Raw genomic sequence first — 17,700 nt, 5'->3', positions numbered from 1 at the left:
CCGTTCATTTTATTATAATCACACATATAGTATAACACAACAACATTCGAACGAATAATAATTCATTTAAGTCTGCATCCTAACATGTCATGCAATATAGGGCCATGCCCGGCAATCATCTCATCATGCAACATGCAATATAGGGCCGTGCCCCGCAATCACACTATGGGCCCATGCCCTATCCTACGGGTGTTATAGTTTTCTTACCTTTCCCTTCAGTAGCTTAGATCACCTGACTCCTTGAGCACGATCCCACTCGAGCCTTAGCGCACACCTAGGCACAAACATAGGTCAAAGTCAACACCGAACCCCAAGTCCGAATACCTAGCCTCGGGACCAATCCCGAGCCCCCGGGAAGTCCTAAATCCCCAAAACAAAGTGGCAGAATCGAGCCCCAAACCCTAGGTCAAAATCCCTCATCAAAAACCCAAAAATTCACCTCTGTGAATAGTGCAGCGCTACAGCGCTCTAAAGAGGGCGCTGTAGCGCTACAAGCAGAACCACCCCTCCAGAAACAGGGACTAGCGCTACAGCGCCCACTGACTAGCGCTGTAGCGCTAGTTGCAGCCCAGAAAACCCAAAATCGCATTTCTGCGATTTCTTTCAACCAATCTCAACCCAAACTTCCCCAAATCTTTACCAAACTCAAAATCAAGCTTATGAACACTCTCCATTCATCCCAAGCATCCCAAATCCTCAAATCCCAAGAACATTTATCCCAAATCTCAAAATCTACCATGATCAACCCTAAACTCAAAAATTCAGTCAACAACAAGTTAAAGGCTTAGAATTCTTACCATTAATGCAAATTTCGACCTTGATTCAACCCTAGGCCTCCTTAGCTTGTTCATCATCAAAGCTTGCCCAGAAATTCCCTAAAATTCCCATCAAGTCAGCTCAAAACACAGCTCAAACCATCAAAAACCCTTAAAACTGAAATCTCTAAAACTTACCTCAAAAGTTGATGTGTTCTTGCCAAATCTTCAAGTCTAACCCAAGATCCGTGATGCTCAGCCTACCATTGTTCTCCACTAAGCTTTGCTCCAAGAAAAATGGAGAGGAATGGTGCAAAAATGCACAAACCGATCCTTTGGAAAACCCTCTGTTTTTCTCTCTTTTCTTTCTTTCCTTCCACAGCCAACACTTCTCTATAAAGCCTTATAAAAACCTATCTTTAAAAGCCAAACGACCAAAATGCCCTTCCTATTAACTCTAAATCCTTTTGTCCAAATAGGGCCATTTTAGTCATTTTACCCAATTCCCGCTAATCCTCAAGTGTCTCTAATATTTTCCCGCTACCTTCCAACACCTGATAAACCACCAAATAAGTATTCCCCATCATCAAAATTAATCTCAATCTATTCTCTAAATTCCTGCTTATACCCCCAGGCTCGCCCCGAGCCGGGTATAAATTCCCATCATGACTTTCCGCTAGCCTGCTCACTGGGATCGCCTCGAGTCACAAATCACAGATACACCCACATACCACTGTGGTCTCAACAATCATCGCATATCAATGCAGTTATGCCCAACATGGCCAAAATTACAATTATGCCCTTCTAACACGATCCGGGGCTACATGCATACTAATATACCTAGTCATGCATCTCAGATAAACAAATAGTCATATAACATGCTTTAAATCAAAATCATGCATTTAATTCATCAAAGTCACACATAAATCCCATCATGCCCTCCTGGCACGCTAATCAAGGCCCTTAAGCCTTATTAGCGAAATTGGGTCGTTACATACTTCGTCTCTCTTCTTTTTTATTTTCTCTCTTTATCTATTTCTGTTTGGTTCTCGGGGGACTATGGAAATTGGTAAGTGAGAAAGGAAAAAAAAACTCAGACCTTTACGGGCTAAATCAAAATGCTCTTTCCTTTCTCTATGTTAGATATCTAACCCTCAATTACAGTTAATAGAGTTGACAAATTTTATAATTCAATTCTCAATCTCAATTTCAATTTTAATTTGTATAATACATTTTGAGCAAAGTCAGAAACACGAGTTAGACAGTTTCTCTTTGGATGGCTACCATTTGGATGGCTATGCATTTTTTGTAGTGGGGTGAGCTTTTGCTTCTGTTTTTTTTTTCATTTGCATTTTTTCTTGTTTTGAAATTGGAAAAGTCAGGAACACGTGTTGGAAAGTTTCTCTTTTTTTTTTTTTTTTTCTGTAGTATGGATTTTGGAGTATGGACAGAAAACAGCAGAAACACTTGCAACAAATGGGACGGGGTTGCTCGCAGCACCACACATGTACTCCTGTCTTGTAACTATAACTGAATTTAATTGTTTGATCAGCAAAATCTCCATTTAATTCTTGTCGTGACAATGATGTTTCCTGGGATCGGTAAAATAGTGCATGGACCAGTTTTTTTCTCAGCTTTCATGGTGCCTAAATTAAACTCAGTAAAGAGAGTTAGTCAAGAGCTTTATTTATATAGAGAATGAGTAGTACAGAGGGGGTAGTTATGAAACTAACTTCCATATAACAAACTCTTCAGCAGACAACTAACATAACTAAATAATATTAACAACTAGTGCTTTCAGAAGTGAATCATGTCTTGTTAACAGAATGATTTTTCAACTGGTTACAGGTCTTTCCTAGAGCTTGGACAGCAATTTTGATTTCTCTAGACAATAGTGGCACGTGGAACCTTCGAACAGACAATCTAAACTCATGGTATCTAGTCCAAGAAACGTACATTAGTGTCGTAAACTCTGAGGATGACAAATCTGAGGTTTCTTTGCCTGAAAATGCCATATTTTGTGGTGTACTTTCATTCCTACAGAAGTAAGATTATATTAAACTACAACTTTGCTAGCTTGTTTTGTCCCATTATACTCGCTCATCCGAATTTAAGTTGGTAGATACAATCTTAATCTAGTGGTCAATCTGAACTCTACTAATACATATATTGTTTCTTCAATGTGCAGAGATCAAGCTCAAATATTCAAGTTTTCTAGTGCACCATCAACAATATCATATGCAAGCAGAGCATTTTTGGTAATGTTGATTGTAGTTTCTGCAGATTTTATTGGGTAATCAAGGGTGGAAAAGTTTTGTATGACTTAGTTAAGTACCCAAATTACTAAAATGGTAAAGCCACAAGGGCTCTAAGGAACAGAAAGAGAATCACCTTTATTTGAAAATTTGTTTTGCAGATATAACTTTTTCATCAAAGTCATTTTTGCAAATGACTCAAATTGGGTGATTTCATGGTCATGAATGATTGTTGATGATGGTGGTGCCTGGATTTATTGATTCCCATGTGCACTTAATTTCAGGTGGACTACAGGTTAGCTCTGCTCAACCTCCATTTTAATTGAATTTTGTTCCAAACTCTGTGCATATATACATGCACATTATTCCTTCTATTTTGAGTTATTTTACTGTAATTTATGTACCTTTCTACAATTACTGTATTTTCCTTGTAAAATTACACTTGATATTGTTTGTCATAAAATTTAGTTGGAATTCTTATTCGGATGGAGAGAAATCTAACTTGATTATTTTTTAGCTAAGAATCTTTTACAACTATTAATTTTTATTTATAATTATTTTTCAGAAAATTTTGGTGAGAGTTTATGAATTCGTTCCATTCTGTGATAGTTTGGGTGTTAGATTCACTGGTTGTTTACTTAGTTAAGAGATAGTTTTGGAAGCAATAAAATATGTGTATTTCAGATTCTAGAATGCCAAACTAATGGTTGGTTGTCTGGATTGTTGTTATAAAGCTGCAATTTTACACATTATTACAATTTTAATATGTGATTTTGATAAATTGCTTAATGTTGTAATGTGAAAATTAATATTAGGTTTTACCACATACAATGTTATTGATACAGTTGATGCGATTGCAATTCCGAGGAATAAATAAAAATGATGAGTTTGTGAGAAGAATTGCAGAAGCAGCAGAAAGTAAGTTCAATTCAATTTCGTTTTCAGTCAATATTAATATTGTTAATTTCGAGTTTGATCAGCCGTATCATTTCAGGGGAGAAAGGAACTGGGAAGAGCATAAAGCCTCTCCACTACAAAGGGAGTTCATTCCACATAATTATTCCCAGCTTTATGATTCAGGGAGGCGATGTTACTCTTGGCGATGGATGAGGTGGAGAATCAATTTATGGTGCTAAATTTGCAGATGAAAACTTCAAACTAAAACACATTGGACCAGGGAAGTTAAAAAGGCCTTCTCCTTGACCCATTTATTCTTTTATTCTAAAATGGTGATTGTTCAAAAGATAACCCAAAACCCCAGGAACTTCTTATTATCATTACTAAAATTTCTCTTTATGTTCACCATTAGGAATTATATCAATGGAAAATGTTGGACCAGACACTAATGGTTCCCAATTCTTCATTACTACTGTCAAGACCAACTGGTAAGTGGTAACTAACTGTGTTTATAATTGTTAAAGCATCATGTTTTGGCTCCAAACGTGTAGTGCACCAATTTTTTTTTTTTAGTTTATTAAAATTTTGTGATTTATTTTATTTTAGTGTTAAGTGTGATGAATTGTTTTATTTAAATATTGTTTATTTCATTTAGTTGTTGTTGTTTTATTTGATTGTTTGATATTTTATTTAATTGTTAGAATTGTTGGTAGAATATTTTTTTGAAATTACTTGTTAAATGATATATATTTATTTTTATTTTAAAATGTGATTATGTGAGATTTTGTTTAATGCACTAAGGTGCATGGTAGGTAGTGATGCACCCTAGTGATTGAGTATGTGCATGTGCATGGTTGCATGGTGTGCATGCAATAGTTTTCTACACATTAATTTCCTTTTATTGGTTTATTTATTTTTATTTAATTAAGGGATTTAAAAGGAAAATAAAAGGAAAGGGAAATAAAGAGGCTTGTGTTCACACAAGAAAAACATTGGGAAACAAATGGTGAGAAATGATAGAGTTGTCATTTTTTTGAATTCCTGTAACCTTAGACCCAGCCTTAGTAAAATGGGTATAAAATGGGCTGTGGATATCCAATTTAGACACAACTTATACCGTTAGAAAGCTAATAAAATTATCTACATTTCTGTGAGTATCATTTTTTCTAAAACATAACAGAAACGGGTCAAAACCCAGTACCAAGTCTCAGCACCCTAGAGTTACGAGAATAGCATTATTTCCTTTATTAGCCATGGACAGCCAAGGAAGACAAGAGAGGAATTAGTGTGCTGTCAATGATAAAATGGATTGATTGGCTGAGTATAATTTTTAATTGAATTATATTTTGATTTAGGGAAAATAAAGGAAAATGATAATTACATTTTCCTTAGTATGTTTTGAAGATTGAGGCATTTAAATAGAAAATAAGAAAGAGGTTGAAGGCTCATTTGGGATGGAGGGCTGCCAAATTATAGAGAGAAGAGAAAGAGAGAGAGAGAGAGAGGGCGTGACCTAGAGAGAAGAAGAAGAAGAAAGGAAGAAGAAGAAGAAGAAGAAGAAGAAAAGGGGTTCAAGCTAGGGTAAGGTTTTTGGTTGTTTTCCTTATGATTAATCTAGTATTTTGATCGGGTTGTCTCTAACCTGGTTCATCTTCTTCTCCATCTTGATTATTCAAAATATACAACCCCTAGGGTTTGAGCAAGGAGGTTATTGGATTCTTGATTGGATTGGATTTTTAATTTTCTATCAAGAAGAGGTATTGAAATCCCTCCCTAAATTTTGTGATTTTTGGTTTTGATGGATAGATTATTAGAGGGATTATGGTTAAAGGGGATTTATGTTTTGGGTAGGAAAAAAAATGGGTACTTTGTGTTCTTGATATCTTGATGATAATAAGTTGTTTGATTTGCATGAAGGGTACTATGGTTTGATGTATAAAAGGGTTTTGATGTTGATTTTCTATGTATAATGATTAGTGGTAATTATGAATGCAAATATGGGGTTTTGGCCTAGGCATACCTAAGGATCATCTTGATATATTGTTTGATGTTGTATGATTTTCAATATATTAGATCCATGTTTTAAGACCTATGTAATTTGGGTAAAATGATAATTGGAAATATTGCTATTTGGATCCATGAAATTTTGATAGGATGCATGTGATATTGTGAATGAATAAATTTTAAGATGCATGAATATAATGATAGAAACATGTTAGGTTAATATAAAGGCATATGTGAATATGGTGTTTATGAATTAATGTATGTTATTGTTATTGTTAGTGTTTTGTTGGATTTCATGTGTAGATTCAATGGAATAGAAAAAAATGGGATTTTATAAGATTGCATGTGAATATGTTAGTAATATTCTTAGAATGTATATAATAAGAGTATGATGAGATTTTGGACATGTATGATTTTATGTGAAATTTTTGGGATAAAAGATGAATTTCATGAGAAATTAAGCTTGCTGATTTTTGTAAGTAATTGGGTAAAAGTTTGATAAAAAAAAATGATTTGCATGCATAAGTAATGTCCTTGATGTTATGTTAATTTTATGGAATTAAAAAGAGTATTTTAAGTCCCAATAAAATGATATTTTACTCAAATAAATACCTACATAATTTTTAGAAAAATAGGAGTTTTTAAATTGAATATAGTGATTTTTAAAGATAAAAATGGTTGCTGGAATTTTTGTAAAAAAATGTGAAGTGTGTTTCACTAAAATGAATATGATGAGTTTTTGAAACAAAATTATTATCTTAAGTTATGGTAATATTAAAAATTGTATTTTAATATGGTATGAATGCATATTTTGATAAGTTATGATTTTTCTTTATTTTGATTGAGAAAAATATTTAGATTCAATTTATTTGTGATTTTAAAGAAATTAAATAGTGGCTGAAAGTTTGGTTTAAATGATTAAAAATGATTATTTAATTGTCACATATAGATTTATGTTACATAAAACTAAGTCTTAAATAATTTAAATAAAATATATTTTTCCCACACTTAAAGATATATTTTTCTCACATCATTTATGTAACACAATTAACCAATGTTAAAATTTATTTTTCTAAAGAAACATATTAATCATAGGTATTTTAATTAATTCCAAGCTTTTTGTTACTTCTTTGTAATTTGAGAATAATAAAGGAAATTGTCACATTTTTTTTTAAAGCTAAATCAAATTATTTTATAAAATAAAATAATGTTTTGAGAAATTTAATCAACCTAGAAATTTTAAGAAAAATAAAGCATGTTATATGTCTATTAATTTTAAAACGATAAAAGTAAGAAATGTAGAATTATCGTTTTTAAAACGTATCAATTACGCAATGTTCCCACGTATGCATGTTACATGCAAATCCACTTTTACGTCCAAAATTATGTTTATTATTCAACTATGTGGTTTTTATAGAAAGATCATGCATGTAAAATAGGTAAAAATGAGCATTTTTCTTTTATGGCTTTATGTGTAGTTAAGAATAATTGCATGTTATGTGCAAACATTATTATGTGTGCATGGCCCATGCACACATGAGTTGTATGGTAATTTTATGAACCTAAGAAATGTTGTTTTGGTTATGGTATAGGCTCGTTGAGAGGTTGTGAAATTTCTTAGCTCGGACCTGAGGTAAGGAAGTTAGATAGATTCTATGATTTTTATGCTATGAATGGTAAGACTATTGTATGAATGAATTGTTATGAATTATGAATGCCATATTGTGATGATGTGTGGCTTGTATGTTATGATATGTTTATGGATGTTAGCGTGATGAACGCGACACATCAAACGAGTTACTAATGATATAAAGATATAACTCCTAGGGCGGACGTGCCGAGGTTATTCAAGGACCAGAGACTCTTGTTTACCTCATAGGGTGACATGGACAACTAGCGGGCCATGCTCATCATGTATGCTGTATGAATGTGATATGATGATATGTTACGATTACGTTATGATATGCAATGATGATATGTTATGATTACGTTATGATGTGCTATGATGATATGTTACGATTACGTTATGATATGCAATGATGATATGTTACGATTACGTTATGATGTGCTATGATGATATGTTACGATTACGTTATGATATGCAATGATGATATGTTACGATAATGTTATGATATGCCATGATGTGTTAGATGAACGTTAGTGTTCGTCTATGTTGTATCCTTACTTGCTTATTGTTTGTACTTCCTTACTGGGCTTTTAGCTCACCCCCTTACTTTCCCTTCCAGGTAGCAAATAGGATTTCTCTGTGGCACGCGTGGTGACGTGAGGAGCTCTATCGTTGTAGGGTGTATGGCGTGGGGTATCCTATGGACGGAATAAATGATCACTTTAGGACGCCATTTTAAATATGTTATGTTTTAAGAGACTTTCTAAATTATCAGTGGGACTTAATTATTTAATATTGTTTCTTTTGAACTTTGCATAAAAACTCATATTTTCTTTTTAAACTAATCGGGCCAACTTGCATTGTTTTAAGCAAGTCCCCACTGAGACCTTTATAAAAAGTGGTTTGCTTTATGGACCAACGATATGTGAATGTTTTAATAAGTACTAGTCTAGGGCGTTCTTTACAAAACGGAGTGAACCCCTAGAGACCTTGAAGGAAACGGTACGAAGCTACCAGTTCCGGTAGTCTTTCTTTTCAATTTACTCTTATATCTTTGGTATTTTAGGGCTCTTTTGTTGTAGCTTCTATTTTATTTTTTATATTTGTATGTGGGTTTTTTTGTTAATTGATTTGGGTTTACCTTGAAATTTCTATGTTCTGTTTTCAATAGGGATAGTCAGTAATATTTCTTATTGTATCATTAATACTTGGTTTGTTGTGACCAAAATCTTTTCTAATTATCATCTTGATACTAAGTTGAAATTTACTAGGTTGCCAAGGACTTGTGTTCCTACCTAAACATCTTTAAAAAAATCCTCCTTGCTTCCCATTCTAGTTGGTATATTTCTGCTTTGATTTTCTAGTTGGGAATTGAGATCTCTTACTTTCATTATTTATGGAAATCCCATTATTTTTGTATAGAGAAGCAATGCTAATATATATGTTTTTGCCTTGCTTTTTAACCTGTTTATGCTTTAGCCAGCCATGGGTAATGTTTCATGAGCAATTTTTTCTTCAAACTATCTCTCTATGATTTCTAGCAAGAAGCCAATTGGCTATTTCAATTGCAAAATGATTTATTAAAACTACTGTTAAGATTCTCCCTTCTTGAGATGATTTGAGAAACAATCAACTTTAAACAATTTGTAACCATAACATGTTATTGGCATTGATATCTGTTCCCTTTTTCTGATGGAGATAGCATAGATTTGTTTATTTATTCGAAGTTGTACTGTTTCATTGTTATAAGATTAGTTTATTGGTTAATGATATGTATGTGTATATATGAGGTGGCTTCTCTTTGCAACTCATATCTACGTGTTTTTTCATTAATACAAATTTCGTTAAAAAGAAAAATGATGTGGCATCTCCTTTTTTTTTTTCTGGAGGATGGGACTTTTCTTTTATGGTGTTCTTTTTTACTTATTTCTTGATCCTGCAGAGTCAAACATGTGATCGTAACTTCAATTTTCTTGATTTGTGGTGCGATGACAATAACGTGGATTTGTGATACCATCTAAGAATTTGGATTTGGTACTGGTCTTGACATGTTGGATGCATCATATGTGTTGTAACACTGGTTTTATTACTATTCCAGTCAACTTTGTATCTGTGTACCGTCTGATGCATATTTATTTATTTCAAGTCAAGGATCAAGTCTAATTATATGTGTTGGAATACTGACGGGCTACACAGAAATGTTGCACAATATGTTGTCTCGGCAGTCAGGCATATGACTTGATGGACTAAATGCTGCTAAGATAATTTACTATGCATTGTATGATGGAAATTAATGTAACAGATTCATAAAACTTTCAAAATTAAACATACAAAAGTAGAAACCTCAAGACCCAATACACTTAGACAGTAATTTTAACAAGCAGATGCCTCCATTCCTTTTGGGATGGATCGTGATTCTAAGCTAATTGTGCCATTTCAGAATTCTTTAAGCCTTTAATTCTAGAAGTTAACAAAAAAGAAATAGATAGTAAGATAATCATCTCAAAGTTGTAGACTACTCATTAGTTAATTATTGATATCAACTTATGTGTGACCGCAACAAACAAATAATAAACCCATTAGATTTCAAGATAGCGTAGTGAGCACGAACACCTGTGAAATAGTAAAATGTAGTTAGTTATTTGATACAACATCATGCCTGTGTGTTACTGTATTTGTGACATTTATAAAACTTGGGGACTAGTGAACTTGTTGAGTTAAGCATTTCAATATTTGTTGCAGGAAGTATTATGAGCTGGGGTCCATATGTACTATATTTGCTGGGCGTGTTTTACCCTTGTCACTATGTGGGCAGTTGTTGTAACTGAAGGTTGCAAGAAAGTAAAGCTGCAATACTATGGTTTTAAACTTGCATCGGCTGCTAGGTAATACTCATTCACAACTTAGATTTTTGGTCCTTCATATATTCAGCAAGTTATGCATGTGTCAACTGGGGTTATAATTCCTTTTTCCCAAATATATGCGATATATTAGCAAGATAATTATATGATGTTGCATGTTGGTTGGTAATTAACTTATATGGGTTTAGAAGCTATTTGCACTACATATTGGAGCTTACTAACTTTATTTTTCTCACAGAGATGACTCTCTAGTCACTGAAGTGGAGCCTTATATTCCTTTTAATATCAACCCAGCAGGAATGCAGCCTGTTCTTACCACTAATTATCTGCTGGCCGTCCCCAGCATTCTTGCAAGGTTCTATTAACTTTTGGCTGGAAGTCATCTGTTTCTTGAGATCTTCAGGTATAGATATCCAAGAATTTCAATTAAAATTGATTTTTACCCCAGATTATTTAATTTGCTAAAATCTTTGTAACCCTTGATTAGAAACAACCAAATATATTAATAAAGGACCCTATATATAAATTACTTATAGAACTAGTTCTCAGAGTAAGTCTGAAACAAAAAGAAAGAGTAGCCCAACAATTGGAAAAACCAATATGAACAAAGTTCATCCATCTAGAAATACTGCAGTTAGACCTAATGTTGAAGATAAACCAAAGTCACAATTTTCACAGTTCTGAAGTAGGAAACTTAGCTGTTTTAAGTTTTCTGATGCTATATTTGCTGTTCTGAGTTTACTTTGATGGATTTTATGTTTTGATTGAAGGATTTGCTTTGAACATTTGGTTGTGGACATTTAATTTTGAAGTAATCTTCAAACATTGTAGTGAATTTGCTATTTTGACTTTATTTGAATTCACCACTTGGTTTAGAATTTGATTAACATATCTGCTTCCTTCAACCCCATTTTTTTTTAAAAAAAAAACCTTATTGAAAGTCAGGCAAAAAAAAGAAATAAAATGAGATAATGATTGAGACAAAATCTGAAAAGAAAATCTAAATCATTAATAATTTATAAAAAGGAATTAATAAAACTTAATCATTACTCAAAGGAATATCTGGTTACATATGTAGCATAAAATTACAATAACCCAAATCCAAATCTAAAATTACAATATTTGGTTACATATATCTATATCTGTCTCACACAATTTCAATGAATGTAATCTGCAATCTTTTATTTTCTTTAATTAGATTGGGTCTAATTTTATTATTGCATATCTAGTTAGAAATCTAAATTATTTTTAACAATTATGGACTGCAATGACACTAATCATTTATATTATCATGGTTTTTATTCCAATCAGTATCTTGTGCTCTGCATTTTGTATAATAAAAATAATTTTTATATATTTTTTATCTATAAAAGTAATGCATGATAAGAACCATGATAAGTTTTAGCTAATTTAACCATGTATATTGTTAGAATTATTTCATAGTAATATCATAGAACTTAGAGAATTCAGTCTTCTTTTGGACAGTCCAACAACTCATTATCGCTTCTTGAGTAAGATTTTTTATTTTTGGTTTCTGTACAGTTTTTCAAGTTGTGGATTTTGTTTTTTAGATTTTTTATTAGTCTTATGACTTCCAACATTTTGGTTTTGAGGGTACTACAAGAGTACTGATAGAGTGGCTATTAAGCATGTGAACAATTGAATTCATAGATGGTCTATCAGCTACATTTTCATGCACGCACAACAACCCAATATAAAGATTGTATACAGGAATGGTGTAACAAGAAAGGGAATACAATCTGTGAATTATGTCTTCATGTAAGAATTCAAGATTTCTCTGTTTTTGAAACTTCTTTTTTTGGGTCCTTTTTTCTGTATATGTATTTCAGAAAACTGAATTGGGTCTATGTTTTGTTCTAGTTTTGAATTGATCGAACCAAGTTTTCATCATTTTAAGTTTGTTCCTGATTTTGGATGCCTCAAAATTTATGTTTTTGCTCAACTTTTCTTTTATGTTTACAAGAATTACTCTGTTTTTCAGTTTACAAGAATTACTTTATATGCTTTCTTTGGGGGCTGATTTTCCCATGACTTTTTTTAGTACTTACACATTATTCTTGGAATATTTTAAATTTCTAATATGAAAGTTTCTAATAATAACAATATTATATATGCAGAATTATGAACCAGGATACCCAGCACCTCCAAAATTTCTCCTCTAATTGAAGCAGCAGTGACCATTAGGTACAAAAATTTTAACTATTAAAAATGGTTTAGTCATTTTATTTTTCACTTTTTCGAGCAAAAGGGTAGCTTTAAATTTAAACATTAAGCTAAAAGAAGCTCTCATAGAAAGCATGTTGTAGAGTAATTTGCAATGATTTTTTAGAATGATTTCTTTGGAAATTTATGAACCTAATTGAGATAAAATTACCAATCAATTACTTGGAAAAAGACAATATCAGGCAGCTCGAATAGAAGTGGAATTGGATATTATTGGCTTTAACGACAGATACAAGTTCACACATCCTTTTTATGGCATACCGTACTTTTAAGTTATGCTGAACCTTTATGATTAGTAATTAATTCTTATTCTTATTGTTGCAGAGTGTTCCTGTACAAACTGGGCAAACACCACCCCTTTTGCAGTATTTTGGTACTCTCTAGATCAAAGAAAAGCTTAATGCTTTCGAGTCATTGGAACTATCACGTCTTGTTGTGAACCAGAACAAGAATAATCTGTTGGAAAATTGGCTAGCAGAAGACAAATTAGAATGCAGCGAGGAGCTAGGAGATCTTGTGAAGGTTAGCATTATGGAATTTGTTAATTACACAATCCTGTGTTTCTTTTCTCTTGGCAATAATTTAGTTGTTTACTTCAAATAATGCTTGTGTCATGTTGTTTATGGTTTATCTTTGTTTCTTTTTAATTATTTAATTAATTAGGTTTCTTCCTCAAGTAATGGATGTGAGATTCTAACTAGTCTAGTATTGGGTATCTGAAAATCTTATCTTCTCAAGCTTCAGTTTTTTTTTTTAATTCATTTTGGTATCTTAGTAGTGATTTTATTTCTGCTATGTTTTTTGGTATCTGAAAAGAAAGTGAATATGAAAATGTTGCATACCAGGCGTTTGATGATAATTCTCAAAGAATCTAAATTATCATTTGGATTTGGGATTTGATTTTAAATTGGTAAGTACTGTTATTATATTTTCAACTTTGGGTACGGGAAAAACTGAACCATTTTCTTGTGTTTAATAAGGGTTTTTTGAACTCTCTCAGTATTTAACTCTCTCAAAGTCCTGCCCGCAACATGTATTTTTTGGCTAGTTTGTGTTGGTGTTGTAGCTTGTTGCAGTAATTAGCTAGAAAAGGAAAGCCAGACTTGTTCTGTTCTGCTTCTAGTTTTATTGATGTTGTTATGTCTACCATTTCTCTTGCTTCTGATGGTACATTTAGGTTTTCTTTTGATGTTGTACTTCCTTTGATAATTCTAGATATGCATGTGCTTTGGTTTCCTCTGTTTTTATAGCAACTTTCACTGCTGCAATTTTCAACTTTTATGTTGGATGACTAATTATAAACAATGTTTAGTAAACTCAAAATTGTTTTTTTGATGTATGGGATCCAGGAATAGTTTAGGTTAGTGATAGACTTGATAACTTAAGAAAATTTAGTGATTTTTTATGAGAATCTTTGGTATGTTGATATTTAGTATATATTAGCTATAGTATATAACTTTAGTGGGGAACATATCAACACATGCATCAGACCAAATAATCAATACTCACAGGAACACATTGAAATTTATGAATTAATTAAATAAATTTTTTTAATTTTCTTTTGGTTGGTTTTGTAGAATTACCAAATACTAATTATTTATTTTAAGTTTGGGTTATGAAAGTCAAATGTTGAAGTTGCATTTGATGCTAAATGAATTGAGACAATTGGCATGGGCTATAATTTAATTACGCTTGTTCTCTTGCTTTTAATTTAATTTCTTATCCTTTGTGGGTTTGGCTTCTATAAATATATATATGTATATCTTTGTGCCTATGGATTGTCTATAGTCTAATTACTTTGAAGAAATAAGAATTTCTATTTAATGACACATTTGCTATATATATATTGTTATTAGCTTGTTGTTGTCTCGTCTATTTGGGAGTATTTCATGGCATAAATTGCATGTATAGACACTGTGAGATTGATAGACTTAACTGGTTGTGAGTTTAGGCACCTAAGGGATGGCTTGTACTAGTTGGCTAAAAGCTAATTTAATCACAATTATGCCCAGCTAGCTGTTAGTTACCAATTATCTCTTTTATTTTGTTTATGTTTTTCTATATGTTTGTGTTAATATAGTGGTTTGATCTGAAAGATTTTTTGTCTTATTTTGTGTTTGATTTTTAGTATCTAGCTTCTGTTCTGCTTCTACTTCTGGGGGTCTCTACTATTGGAGTACCAAGCTTGCTGGCCCAAAATGGTCACCATTTGCCTCATGGATAACTGGCTGGTATGTAATAATATTCTTTTTCTTAGCACTAGACCTTATATATATATAATTTAGTTAAATCAGTTAGTTTAGTTAAGTTATTGAGAGTAATTTTGAGCTTAGTACTGAACCTTATTTGCCTAAATTAATTGAAACAGATAGTTTATTTAAGTATAGAACTGTATCTTACTTTTCTTGATTCTTCTTTGTGGCATGTATATATTGGTGCCACTTGTATTCAGTATTCATTCAATTCAATACAATTTCATTTTCTTTCATAATATGGTATCAGAGAATTAAACTATTCTAGCTTCATTTATCTTCTATACTTTAAAAAGACAAGGTTCAAACTTGTATCTTAGGCATGTCTTTGACTAAATGAGACGTTCTTCATTGGAGATCATCACTTATAGATTTGTAAACTTGATCAGAACAAATTTTAAGGAGCTAGGGTCTAGTCTATCCTATATAGGGTCAAAAAGACTGATTTTTAACACAAAATAATTGTGCCAAATCCATCTTTTTGAAATAACGTCCTCTGCGAATATGTATCACTGTTTTGTAATTACTTATTAGTGCCCAAATAACTTAAGTTCTAGAGTTTAGTACCTGTTTGAGCTCCTTATTCTATTACACCTCTCCTTTAAATAAGATATGAGATTCGATGGATCTACCCTAGAAATAATAGTAAAATTCTAAATGCTTTCGTAACTCAAATCTCCCAAACTTTTAACATGCTGTCTCAGTAATTAAGCACCTGAATGAGAGATGTTTTTAGGGTGAAATTGAGGCCCCTTTAACCTGAAAATGTTAATGTTTGTTTACTGTAATATGTATCTATTCACTATGTGATAGCAGTATTTTGAATTTTGAAGTATGTTCACCTGGTATTGCTTGCTTAGGTCTTATATTGTATACAGTTTTATTATTTGATTCATATTATTTAATTTTTTTAAGCATATACCTTACCTTTTATCTGTTTTTGCAGGAGAAAAATGTCTCTTTCTCCATCAATTGGAGGAGAAAATAATACTTAATTTTGAAGGCTTTGTGTTGGGCAGTTGTAGAATATTTTGTGCTGAAAGTAGTAACTTTTCAATATGTTGAATATTTAAGACTACTTGAATACTCAAAGAACATTTTGTTGTTGATGACAGTGTTGAATGTTTTAAACTAATTTGTGGATTGTTAATACAATGTTGAATGTTTTTACTTTTTGTAATTTGAAAATCAAGTTCATTTGATGATGCTAGTATATATTAGAAAGTTAATTTTAATTATATAAAAATAAAATAAAATATAATAGAATAAATTAGTGTTATATAAATGAATATATAATGAGAATTTAAACTTATCTAAATATTAAAATAATATGAAAATTGTGTTATAATATCTATTACAATAACACTTTTTATGTAAAGAATTTTGTTATGCAAACTTCATTATATAACACAAAAAATGTGTTATACTAAAGTGTAGTATAACACAAATTTATAAGTATTGAAATGTGTTATATAATGAACTATAAATAATATAATTAAACACTTATCAATTTATTAAAATAACACAGAAAGTGTGTTATCGTTGACAGTATAATAACACATCTGTATAACAATGATAAAGTGTTATGTAAAGTACCCAGACCTATGATAACATAGTCAGTCTTAACACATCAAAAAGTGTTATGGTATGTTTTGATAACACATTTTTGGTGTTGTTAGAAACATTTTTTCTTGTAGTGCCAGCAAGTATTGCCAGTATCACAAACATATAGGCCACACAACTGCAGAATGCAACCATTTGAAGGTGGAAATTGAGGAGCTCATCCGTAGGGGGCATTTGGGCAGATATGTGCGCAAGGAGAACCATAGGCGAGAAGAAGGAGCATCCTCGCCGGGACGAGAGGTAGCCCCAGAAGTGCAAGGAGAGGTCAGGACCATCTTTGGAGGACTAGGATTCAGGGGCGAATCAAGGAAGGGACGAGATAGATATGTCAGGGAGGCTAGACGAAGTCCACCACCGTGTGTCCTAAGTCTGGAGCAGCGCCCCCTGAAGAGTTTTAAGGGTGAAAATGACTCACTAACCTTCACCGAAGAAGATGCTCGGGGTGTACACTTCCCCCATAATGACCCCCTAGTGTTGACTGTCCAGTTTGCTAACATGAGGGTGCATCGGGTCTTGGTGGATAACAGAAGCTCTATGGACATCTTGTATCGCCCAACGCTGGAGAAGATGGGACTAAGCCTCTGCCACCTAAAGCCTTGCACTATTTCTTTGTATGGATTTACGGGAGATTCGATACAGCCCCTGGGGGTAGGCAATCGAGTTAGCCCTTACTATGGGAGAGCAGCCCAGACAAACCACCATAATGGCAAACTTCGTTGTGGTAGATTGTGCCTCAACCTTCAACGCGGTATTAGGGAGACCTTCCTTAAGAGAATTGAAGGCGATAACTTCTGTATACCATTTAGTTATGAAATTCCCAACTCCCGGGGGAATAGCATGCATGAAAGGAGAGCAGAAGGAAGCAAGGGAGTGTTATAACACATCACTCTGCGCGGCCACAAAGCTGACAGCACCTATGGCGATGGTGTGCATGAAGGCGCGAACCCAAGCGAGTTGGACCCATGAGTCGCAGAAGAGCCCAGAGCTGAACTGGTAGAGGAATTGGAGGAAGTAACGGTCATGAATGAGCCGTTGAGAAAGTTGAAGGTAGGAAAAAATCTTGTCGGTGACATGAAGGAGAAACTAGTAGAGTTCTTAAAAGCCAACATCAATGTATTCACCTAGAGTCACGAGGATATGGTAGGAATAGATCCAGCGGTCATGTGCCACCATCTGAACATC

General features: G+C 32.8%; 1 long non-coding RNA gene across 1 annotated transcript; it reads left to right on the top strand.

The window, feature by feature from the left end:
• Window positions 1–12,921: 12,921 nt before the first annotated feature.
• Window positions 12,922–15,983, top strand: LOC133833906 (uncharacterized). Its single transcript, XR_009893201.1, has 3 exons — window positions 12,922–13,165; window positions 14,772–14,874; window positions 15,842–15,983. It is a non-coding gene; the product is annotated as an uncharacterized LOC133833906 (long non-coding RNA).
• The last annotated feature ends 1,717 nt before the right edge of the window (window positions 15,984–17,700 follow it).

Source organism: Humulus lupulus, chromosome 5 (assembly GCF_963169125.1).
Source record: "Humulus lupulus chromosome 5, drHumLupu1.1, whole genome shotgun sequence".
Lineage (NCBI taxonomy): Eukaryota > Viridiplantae > Streptophyta > Magnoliopsida > Rosales > Cannabaceae > Humulus > Humulus lupulus.
The sequence above is the reverse complement of the archived record's forward strand: the minus strand, read 5'-3'. Positions and strand labels throughout refer to the sequence as shown.